The sequence below is a fragment of the Rhinatrema bivittatum genome, chromosome 4, assembly GCF_901001135.1.
Source record: "Rhinatrema bivittatum chromosome 4, aRhiBiv1.1, whole genome shotgun sequence".
NCBI lineage: Eukaryota > Metazoa > Chordata > Amphibia > Gymnophiona > Rhinatrematidae > Rhinatrema > Rhinatrema bivittatum.
The window spans coordinates 230,605,034-230,616,028 of record NC_042618.1 but is presented as its reverse complement, the minus strand read 5'-3'; positions in this window follow the sequence as shown (position 1 = coordinate 230,616,028).

The window sequence follows — 10,995 nt, the reverse complement described above, 5'->3', positions numbered from 1 at the left end:
GCAACTCCCCTTTGGCGCCTAGTATAGGACGAGTAGTACGCCTGGCCCACCCAATCTCTCTTTAATTTTGCATGTTCCGCATCCTCCAAATGCGTCTCCTGTAGGAGCGCTACCTGTGTTTTCATACGTTTGAATAAGGCAAATAATTTAGTCCGCTTGATTGGGGAGTGGATACCATCCACATTCATAGTAACAATTTTGACAGGCTCCATTACGTGATAGCAGGGAAGTAATCCGTGTGATACAGGTGAGGGGGGGGGCCGAAGCCACTCCCTCACCCCACCCCAGGTGTGGACATCCCTCCCGGCCTCCCAGCCTAGGCCTTGAGGGAAAGTTGCAACCCAAATTCGTGTCAGCAATAGAATGTGTATAAACCAAAATCCCTGAGTCCCCAGCACTCCCCACCCCAGTCCCCTAACAGTCATACTCACATACATACCCCACATCCACACCAACCAAATAAGTTTCCCCCTTCGTTCCTTAGGGCTCCAACTATCGAGCGCCATAAGAACCCCCCTATTCCGTCCAACTCCCTTCTCCCGCCCCACTCCCCCACTACCGCTACCCCTACCCATAAACTCTATAATCCCCAGAAGAACTGAGCGCCCCCACCCTCAACAACAGATACATGTGGAAGGTCCATCGAGTGGAGGCTGAACAAGTGCCGCAAAGAGGAACCGAAAATGTTGAGCCCCGCAGCACCGGATCACCGGGCCGAGGCCACCAGGGAAACTACGCAGTGAGGTGAAAGGCCCTCTCCCGCAGCAGTCCCACAGTGCTCAGGATAGGAGGAGCCAGTCTACAGCACAAAGACCCCACAACCAGAGCCAGGGGGGCCCGATCTGGTGCGGAACCACCAACCAAGTGTCCAAGAGAAGAAAAACTGAAGAAAACTAAGGGCGGTGGAAAAAAAACCAGATAAGAGGCCATTCCAAATGTAAGGTAGTCCGCCAAATTAGGCTCTTCACTCCCCAGCCGCAGGGGGGAGGCTCGCCACGAATCCTGCAGCCTCCTCCTTAGAGGTGAAATAAAGGGTTTTATTTTCATGCTGGACCCGTAGCTTAGCCGGGTATAGCAGGGCAAAGCGAATCCCACGCTGGTAGAGCGCCGTGCAGGCCGGAGCCATCTCCTTCCTCTGCGCTGCAGTGGCGGCTGAAAAGTCATTGAATAACAACAGTCTGTGGCCCTTGTAGTCCACCTCCTTCTTCTGGCGGTAAGATCGTAAAAGACGGGTCTTATGATCCCAATTTAGGATCCTGGCCATTACAGGTCTCGGGCGCCCCAGGCCATCCCGCATGGGCCCCACGCGGTGTACCCGCTCACATTGGATCCCGTTTCCAGGCAGTAGGAGGCCTACCTGCTGTGGGAGCCACTGCTCAACGATTTCTTTTAGGTCCCCTTCCTTCACCTCCTCCGGTAGACCTATTATTTTCAGATTGTTCCGGCGGCCCCTGTCTTCCTGTTCCTCCATCTTGGCTAAGAGCTCCTGCTGTCGGCCATGCAGTCCCTCCAGACGCTGCTCTGTCGTGGCCAGCCTATCCCCCAGATCTGAGATAAGGCCCTCCGCAGTGTCCAATCGCTTCGCGTGGCCCTCCACCGCCGATTTAATATCCTCCATCGCCGTCTGTAATTTGTATAGGCGGCCATCCAGCGCTTCTGTGACGCGCTGCGAGATTTGTTGCAGAGCCTCCTCAGAGACCGTAGCAAGCAGGGGCTCTCCATGCTGGGCTGCCGCGGCCATCTTGGCTACACGCGGTCGGTGGGGACGGCGCTCAAGCTTGACCCGGGCGCTCGATTTTCGCATCACCCGCGGGTCCGCCCGGGCACACAGCTGCGTGGCAGCACCTCCAGCAGCCGATCACAGAGTCGGGGCAGCGAAACGGCGAATTTTTAAAGGTAAATTTTACCAATACAGGGGAGCGGAGCCACGGAGCTTTCCCCTCTCACTTCCGTCTCTCGCTCGTCATCGCCGGAAGTCCCCTCTCTCAGGACATCGCCATTTTCTATAGTCTATGGGAAACAACCTCGACCACCTTTACCCATACCTCTCTCTGTGCCGTCTCCTGCGGCACAGGCTACTGCAGATACCCTTAAAACATTATGGGAACAGACGAATCTTCCCTGCGCCAGACCGCTTCCCGGGCCAAGAAGACTGCTCACAGTTGTCACCATGCAGCTCCTGAATTCCTTCCTGGCCAGAAAGTCTGGTTGAGTACCAAGTACATTAGACTCCGAATCCCTTCACAGAGATTCGCTCCGAGATTCATTGGACCATTCCTGATTACTCAATGCATCAGACTGGTGACTTACCAGCTCTGGTTGCCTCCTTCCTTGGGTATACATAATAACTTCCACGTTTCCTTACTTAAGCCGGTAGTGTTGTCCTGGCCTACTCGGAAGGTCCCTGAGCCACCTGCATTAGTGGCAGAGACTGATACCACATACAAGGTCCACAAAGTTCTGGACCTCCACCACAGAGGCTGCCGCTGGGAGTACCTCCTTTCTTGGGAGGATTATGGACCTGAGGAGAATTCTTGGGAGCCTGCTCGTAACATCTTGGACAAGACCCTCCTCTCGAGCTTCCATCTGGGCAAACCCCGACCTCCAGGAGGGGGGGGCATAAAGGGGGGATACTGTTATACTCACCGCCCGCAGCAGCCATATGGTGCAGCCCTCTCACCTCTCTGCACAGGCTTCAGGCTCCAGCTCCTCGTCGCTGGCGGCAGTCGGACACCGGTCTCGACCTCGGACTCCTGCCAGCACCTCCGGCCCTGCTCCGCTTCCCAGGACCTCAAGCCAGGATGCCTCCACTCCCCACTCCTTGAACGTCTCCGTGGGCAGCGCCACGCCCCTCCCTAGGCATGCGCATCAGTGAATGATTTAAAGGGCCTGCGGCGGGAACCTGGCCATGGACCCGGATGCTGACGTCAGATCCTTCAGCACATAAATACTCAGGCCACAGTCCTCAGTGTCGCCTTTGCAACAGGTCTCCTTGGTCTCCTGTTTCTGGTTTCCGAGTGCTCATTGCTACAGTACCTGTTCACGTTTGTTCACATTTGTTCATGCTCCTGATCCTCCAAGTTCCCGATTCCTGTTCCTTTGTTCGTCTCGTGTTTGATTGACTTCCTGGATTTGACCACTGCTTCATCTGACTTTGCCAACCTGTCTTCTCCAAGTCTACCTCTGCTATGCCTGACCATGCCTGCCTTCTCCGAGCCTGACCATTGCTATGTCTGACCACGCCTGCCTTCTCCGTGCCCTGACCACTGATATGTCTGACCATGCTTGTTTTTTCCATGCCTTGAACTTTGCTACGTACGACTTCACCTCACTCTCTTGGGTCCAGAGTTCCACGTTGCTTGCTACACCTTCCAAGTGCCACCTGCTTCTACTCAGGTTCGACAGTGACGCCTCTGTCCCTATCCTCTGGACACGGACTATTAAAGCTTCAGCCACCTTTTGCTCAGGCACCTTCAGTATTCTCCTGTTCCCTGGTGTTTGGTTTTCCATTCCGCATCCTGTCCGGGATAGATCATGCCACCTGCTGGCTGCTGTCTCTGGCCTGAACCAGCTGTTACGGATACCCAACCTTGAGGCCTGTCTAAGTCCTGCCGGCCCCAGCACCCGAAGGCTCAACCCTAGGGGAATGCGGGCTGGTATAGGTGAAGCTCCAGTGGCCTCCAGCTTCAGCCCACTCCACCTGCTGACAATGGGGACCCGTAGGCGAGAGCCTACGGGTTGCGTCAACCCCACCTCAGCCCAAGGATCCAACTCTTACGCAACAACTGGCACAACCCCGAGGAGCGGGCAAGTCCTAAGGTAGATATACGGGTTGCAGAGGTGTTCCAGGATGGCCTCGAGGAGCAGGAGGCCATGCAGGATAGGACCCAAGAGGTGCAGAGCCAGCCCGAGGACCAGGGTAGGCCAGGAGAGCAAGTCCCCGTAGGAGCACACACTGACCCCCGAGGAGCGGGTGCCAGACAGGGTCCAAGTCCAAGAGCCGATAGCGTAGTCACAGGAACACAAAGGCAAGAGTCGTAGAGACATACAGAACTTGTTGCCAATTTGGCTAGCTGAGGGCGAAGGTGGAGTTTAAATACACAGGTCAGATGACATCATCAACCAGGGTTGCCCCCGAGGTTCCCGCAGAAGAGGCTTCAAATGACGGGCCGATGACGTGCACACACGTGCCTAGGAAGGGCCAAAGACGACGTGGGTGGGTGGTGGCAGCGTCCAGGCCAGTATGAGGAGTCCCTGGGAACTCGGTGGTGGAGACTGGGCCGTGCCGCGAGCAGGCCCAAGGAGGGCAGGAGAGCGGAGCAGGAAGTAAGTACGTGCGGTCACAGCCGTCTGCGACCGACGGGCATAACAGCCAAGAGTTTTGCTCCTGGTTTCTGGCATTGCCTCACCAGCCTTAAATACTCCCAAAGAACCAACACACCCCTACCATGGTCTGGGTAAATGTTTTGCACCCATCTTAGAGGCCCTACCCTGGGCCACTCTATTGTAAACAATTGTGTTCCTTCTGATAATAAGAGCAATGTTTCTACTGATGATGTTTTTACAGCACTGTATACTTTGAATAGCGCTATAGAAATGTTAAGTACTAATAGTAGAAGTAGAATGCTGACCCTGTAGCTTCTATTTTAAAGGAAAAATGTGAAAGTGCCATTATTCTTCATTTATGGACATCTAGTTTTAGGCACCGCCTCTCTATTTCCAAAATCTTACCATTTGTCCATGTCCCCCCTCCCTCAATTTGCATGTGAAGCAGCCCAATTTTGAAGAGTGGGTAGTTAAAAAACATTCAGGAAACCCATAACCCCCAATGCACCTTTGCTTTCATGGGTAAGTACTGGTCAAGTTATTGAAACTTATCCCAGCTTTTCTGCTAGTGGCCACATAAACCAGTCGTTAAGAAAGCGAACAGAATAGATTGATCCTGTTGTGTTTGAGGCATTGTGGACCCTTGGTCGCAATGGAGATGACTCCGCCCACAGGGAGGAGCCCCATGGGGAACCACTGTGATAGGCTGACACAGATAGCAGACACAGTATGGATAGAGTCTTTATTGTACTGCTGTAGACAGATGGTAAAAGCAGGAAGGTAAAGCACTGATCCACACTCAACAGGCTCAGAAGTATAGTCTAACCCAGATGGTCATGATAGGCAGGAGCCCGCAGTGTGGGTAAGGCCACGGCTGGTGGGTGGAGTTGGAGCGCCGGATTGTAGAGGTACTCACAGAATGAAAGGCATCTTCCTGGTGGTAGAATGGTGGGACTGAAGGTCCGTGGTGCAGGATATGAAGTAGATAGGCCCTCGAGGAGCGAGTACCCAATGGTCCAATATCCTGAAAGAAGAATAAAGAGAAAGACTCCCGAGGAGCGGTTGTCTTAGTTAGTGAGGAACCCCGAAGGGAAGTTGGAAGCGAGAGACCCCCGAGGAGCGGATGTCTAGAGCTTCTTACTGGAGCGAGGCCTTTTGCGTGAAAGCGGCGTCTAAGCATGCAGCTTAGATCAGTCAGAGTAGCGAAGCGAAGTCTTTGCTAACTCAAAGTGGTAGCAGAGGCGGAGGCTAGATATACCCGGAGGTATTGACGTCATGCGGTGGGGCCGCCCCCAAGGTTCCCTACATGACGTGTATTTGAGCGTAGGTAATGGGCGCGCTCACGCCCTAGGAGGCCACAGGAGTGAGCATGGTGGATGGGGACACCCATGCTGGTCTGGAAACGCCGAGGCCGTCGGCACTCTGCACCAGAGGCAGCCATCTTGCCCAAAGAGAGAGAAAGGGGAGAAAAAGAGGTAAGGCAGAGCGGTCGCAGCCGTCTGTGACCGACGGACGCAACAGATCCCTTCATGGGAGGAATGTTACCCTCTGACTAGCCGGATATAATTGCATTGTCTCTTAGACCTCCTGGTAGCTCTTCCAAAACTTTCTGCTTTATTCAGTGTTACAATTCTAGACCCCAGGCCCCATCACTGTGCTGGGACCCTCACCTCTCTGCCTCAGAAGTCCATAACCTGCAATAAGACAACTGGAAACAAGTCAGCATATAAAAGTTTGCTGTAAACAAAGCAGTTCATGTAAATCCCATCATTCATAGCAGCCATATGCTGGAATGTGTAAAGACTACTTTATTCTGCATCCCACCACAGTAGCTAACTTGCATCCCCAAGTCTAAAAAGACAGCTTAATCCTATGGGTATACATGCCAAATGTTCACATGAATGTATATGCACCTGATGCTCCCATCTCCTACTTTGTCAGGCCCAGATTTAGCACAGGCAATATAAGTAGCTGCCAAATTTTGATGTAATTCCAGCTTTAGTTCTCTGTAAATTTCGATGTAATTTCTAACTTTAGTTCTCTGTAAACCGACGCAATATGTACTATTACATGAACATCGGTATATAAAAGCCGTTAAATAAATAAATAAATGTTGAAGGTGCCCAAATATCTGGACCAAAGTGGAGCCTGTTTCTGCTTGCCTTGCCATGTGCTGGTCCAGCTTCAAAAAAAAGGGGTGGGGTTATTGCTGTGGCACTCTGCCTATGCCACCAAATTTTCATGTGATGTGTGTACACGAACATCGGTATTTAAAAATAAATAAATAAATAAACCAGCCCTGCTCTTAGTGCATATAATTGTATATTTACTTAGTACCAATAGTAAAGCAGATATCTCGTATAAAGTAGTTGTCAACTAGCAGCAGTTATTCCAACAAATTTATGAGGTTTCCTTTCCCATACAGAAAAGGCTCCACATAGTAAAGCTCGGGGAGGGAGAGGGGGAGGGGGGAACTCCCCCACCCCCACTGGAAATCTGCCAGAACTCTAGATTCACAAAACCCTTTACCCTTTAACTTTAACTCAGAATATGCCCCAATTCTTTGCCTTAAATAACGAATAGCCTGACCGCTTGATAACCTTTCTACATTAATACTGTTCTTGTTGTTCATCATGGCTCTGCAGACCTCCTGTCAGTCACCCCCCCCCCCCACCCCCTATTTAGTTTTCATATTCCTACCATATTCTCAAATTATCTTAACTTCGTCTATAACTTATTACACTGCATATGGTTTCTGACACTTGTGTCCCTTCAGCCCGCCCAAATATATCACTACCAGCCCTCGTCGAACCAGCCTGAAAAGCACACTCAGCTACTGAAGGGATGCCCCAATGCAATCTCCCAAGCCAGCCCAGCAAAAGCCAGCACACATTGCGCCTACTGCATTACTCTGGTCTCATATGCCAAAGATCCCTTCCTTGTAAGCCACCCCCTGTTAAACATTCCTTCATAACCCTGTTAATTACTCTAAGTCAAGGAAAGCATATTGGTATTCTAAATTAAATCAATTTCCTCCAGCAACTTTTAAATCTACACATTGCTTACATACCGCTCTCAGTTATAATTTAACCTCAACGTTTAGCAAACTAAATTGAACTATTAATTTCTTGTACTGTATGTTCCTGCCATTTAGGTTAATTTCTTGAAGGAGACAAATTTTAAGCAAGCTTAGTGGAAAATTAATAAAAATTATGTATTTCAACCCAATCATATAAATTCTGTATGCAGCATATGATGTTAGTTTATATATATATATATATATATATATATATATATATATATGTACACATACATATACAACTTCTCTCCGGCCCACTCCACTCCTCACTGCAAACCCCAAGGTGCTTGGTGTTATTAGATTCTTCCAGTAACACCTAGCTGATGAAATTGCTACCAGCTAGATTCTTTATAGAAAGGGGTCCAGTGTTTTATTGCTAGAGAGCCCACCCATTTGCATGCCCTTGTATATCTATAAAAGCTTTATATAACATCCACTATTATTACTATTGAATTAAAATTATCTGGTTTACTGCTCTAAGCTAACTGTAAATGTCCATTCCACATGCTGCCACTAGGGGCGTGCAGGGATAAAAAATGTTTTTGTTTTACGATACATTTTTGGGAGGCATTTTCCCCCAAATTTCCGTTCATGAAATGTTTAATTCGTTTCATTCATGTGAAAAAAAACAAATCCAAGCCTCGCAGCTCCAACAACAGCGTCCTTTTCTTCTTTCTTCATAAACTAACACTGTCCATGGGGGTTGCGCCGGAGAAAACTAAGCCTAGCACATTCACCCCAGCGAACAGCGCCATTTTGATATATGGCATTCACCCCAGTGAATGGCGTCAGTTTACGGAGAAAGGATGTAGTCGTCACTGCTCCAAGACCTGAGCTCCAGGCCTGGGCCCAGACCCTGGCCTAGGCTATGGCTCCTCCAGGCCAGGCCACAGCATAAGCCATGGCTGAGGCCCAGGCATCAGGACCCAGCCTAGTGGTTTCTTCGGATACCCACCGGATCAGGTAAGTGAAATTTTTCATAGAACTCAGTTCTTGGTCGAGACCCTGGCTTCAGCCCGGACCGAGACCCCGGCGTTGTGCTCGTGCCTAGACTGCAGCCCCTGATTTGGGCCTCTGCCTATGCTCTAGACAATACCTCAGCCCAAGGCACTCTTATTAAATGAATGCAATGAATAAGGTTTATTTCATCTGGGGGTCCTCAATTTGTTTTAGGACCTCCAAAACAAATTGAATTGCCCTTATTCATCGCCTTTTGTACAATGCGTTTAAAATGAATGCACATCCCTAGCTGCCACAGTTCAATGCTAATTTGCTCCTACCAAAGATAAATTGCTATAATTATCTTGTCTATAATTCTTTGCCATTAGATGGCTCTCCCACAATTTCTTTCAAAAGGGGACAGACATAGAAATATCTTTCTAACTCCCCCCACTCCATGTGTGTGTGCACATACACACACAGCATACTCACCAGCCACCTGCACTCTAGGCTGGCAGAAGGTCCCTATGCACCACCACCTAGCAGGTTTTCGATCACTTTGTTTCATCAGCTCTGCATTCTGCATCTCCTCTGGATTTTGCTGTTCTGTATCTATCTGCCTCTGCTGCTACATGTCTGCCTGCATGTCTCTCATGTACCCCATCGATGCACGTGTGTCTGCATCCCTCATGTCCCTCACCGCTCTGCAACCGACCAAAGCTCTCTTGCAGCCATTGCCACTTGTTGTCCTCCCGGATTTCTTTCCAGTCCCATGCCCCTCTCTCTTGTGCCCCTCGTTGTTCTTCATGTGTCTATGTCTAGTACCTCGCCATCCCGTGTGATTTCTCTCTCCCACTAGACCCTCACTATCCTAGGTCACTGTCCTTCGGTTTCCTCTTTTCAGTCCCATCACTGGCTTTCTCACGCTACTGCCATGTACTGGGGCTGGAAACGTTAGGCAGCAGTAGCATAGCCATGAGTGGGCCTGGGTGGCCCTCGGCCCACCCACTTTGGGCTCAGGCCAACTCAATCAGTGTTGCCCTGAGACTCAAGAAGCTCTGTCACAGAGCCACGGCAGACATGCTGGGCATGCACATCCAGGGGAGCGGTGGCTGAGAGGAGGAAGAGACCTGCGAGGCTGTCAGTGCACCCCATCCCACCGGTGGCCAAGAAGAGGGGTATGACCAGAAGGCCAGCAGACAAAGGAAAGAAACGTCACCAGAAGGCGCCTGTTCTCCGGCTCCTCCATGTGTGCTGTTCTATGGCATTCAAAACACGTGCAGCCAGTAAGTATCACGAGATCAGCATAGAGAACATGCTAGCCCCACGAGTTCTGAATACTGTGGGCAGTCACATGAAGAGCAACAGCAGCAGAACAGGATCCCCAAGGGGAGCCTGCCTGTGTTTTGTGTTTGTCTGTGTGTGTGTGTGTGTGCGCGTGAATGATGGCCTGCCTGGATGTGGGTGAATGGTAGCCTGTTTAGGGGTGGGGGTGGGGGTGGATGAACAGTAGCCTGCCTGGGGGTGGGTGTATGTGTGACTGGGAGTCTGCTTAGGGATGTGTGTGAATGGTAGACTGTCTTGTGGTGTGTGTTCGAATAGGAGCCAGCCTGGGGAGGTGGGATGTGTGTAAATGGGAACCTGCCTGGGGGTGTCTGTGTGTGAATGGGAGCCTGCTTGGGGGAGATGCGAATGGGAACCTACCTATAGGGGGCGTGTAAGAGAGAGAACATGTGCAAGTGAGAACTTGTTTATGTGAGAGTGGTAGCCTGCCTATGAGAGTGAAAGCCTGTGTGTGTGTATGTATGTATGGGAGTGGGAGCCTGCATGTGTGAGAGAGTATGTGAAAACCTAAGTGTTGGTGTGTGAGACAGCATGTAAGAGTGAAAGCCTGTGTGTCTGTAAGGGGGAATAGGCGCCTGCATGTGCCAGACAGCATGTAAGACTGCGAGCCAAGTATATTGTGTTTGTGGGAATGGGAGCATGTGTGTGAAAGAGAGCATGTAAGAATCTGTATGTGTGTATGAGAGAGAGCATGGAAGAGTGAGATCCCATGTGACAGAAAGTGTGTGTATGTGAGAGAGACAGAGGGACTGTGTGTGTATATGAAGGAGGAAGAAAAGAAGACAGGAGGAGAGACAAGAAACAGACAATAAAAGAGACCCTAAAAAAGGAATGAGGAGAAGACAGACAAGGGGGGAAAAAGGGACTGAGACCAACCGATTAGAAAAATAAGATCAGCGATTGGAATATGCCATCTTTGGGAATGTGCATTTCTTATATTTTGTATTTTGCTTTTTCTTCAGTATTCCAGTGCTTACATAGTCTAATTTCTCAAGTTTTCCATTTCAGATTTGTCTGCATGTTTGTTTCTAACTAGTAATCCCTTATTCTGTATTAGGTACGGGTCTGTCTGTGTTGCGCATGTGTGACAGAGATGCAGTATTTATCTAGCATGTAGTTTCTCTGCAGGGATTTTTAACAGTCCAGTTTATTCTGTTTGCCTATTAGCATAGTGTTCCAGGTCCTGATGTAATGTTTGCCTTGCTGCCTTTTCATAGATAAGGTAAGAACATAAAAACATGCCATACTGGGTCTATCAAGCCCAGCATCCTGTTTCCAACAGTGGCCAATCCAGGCTATAAGTACCT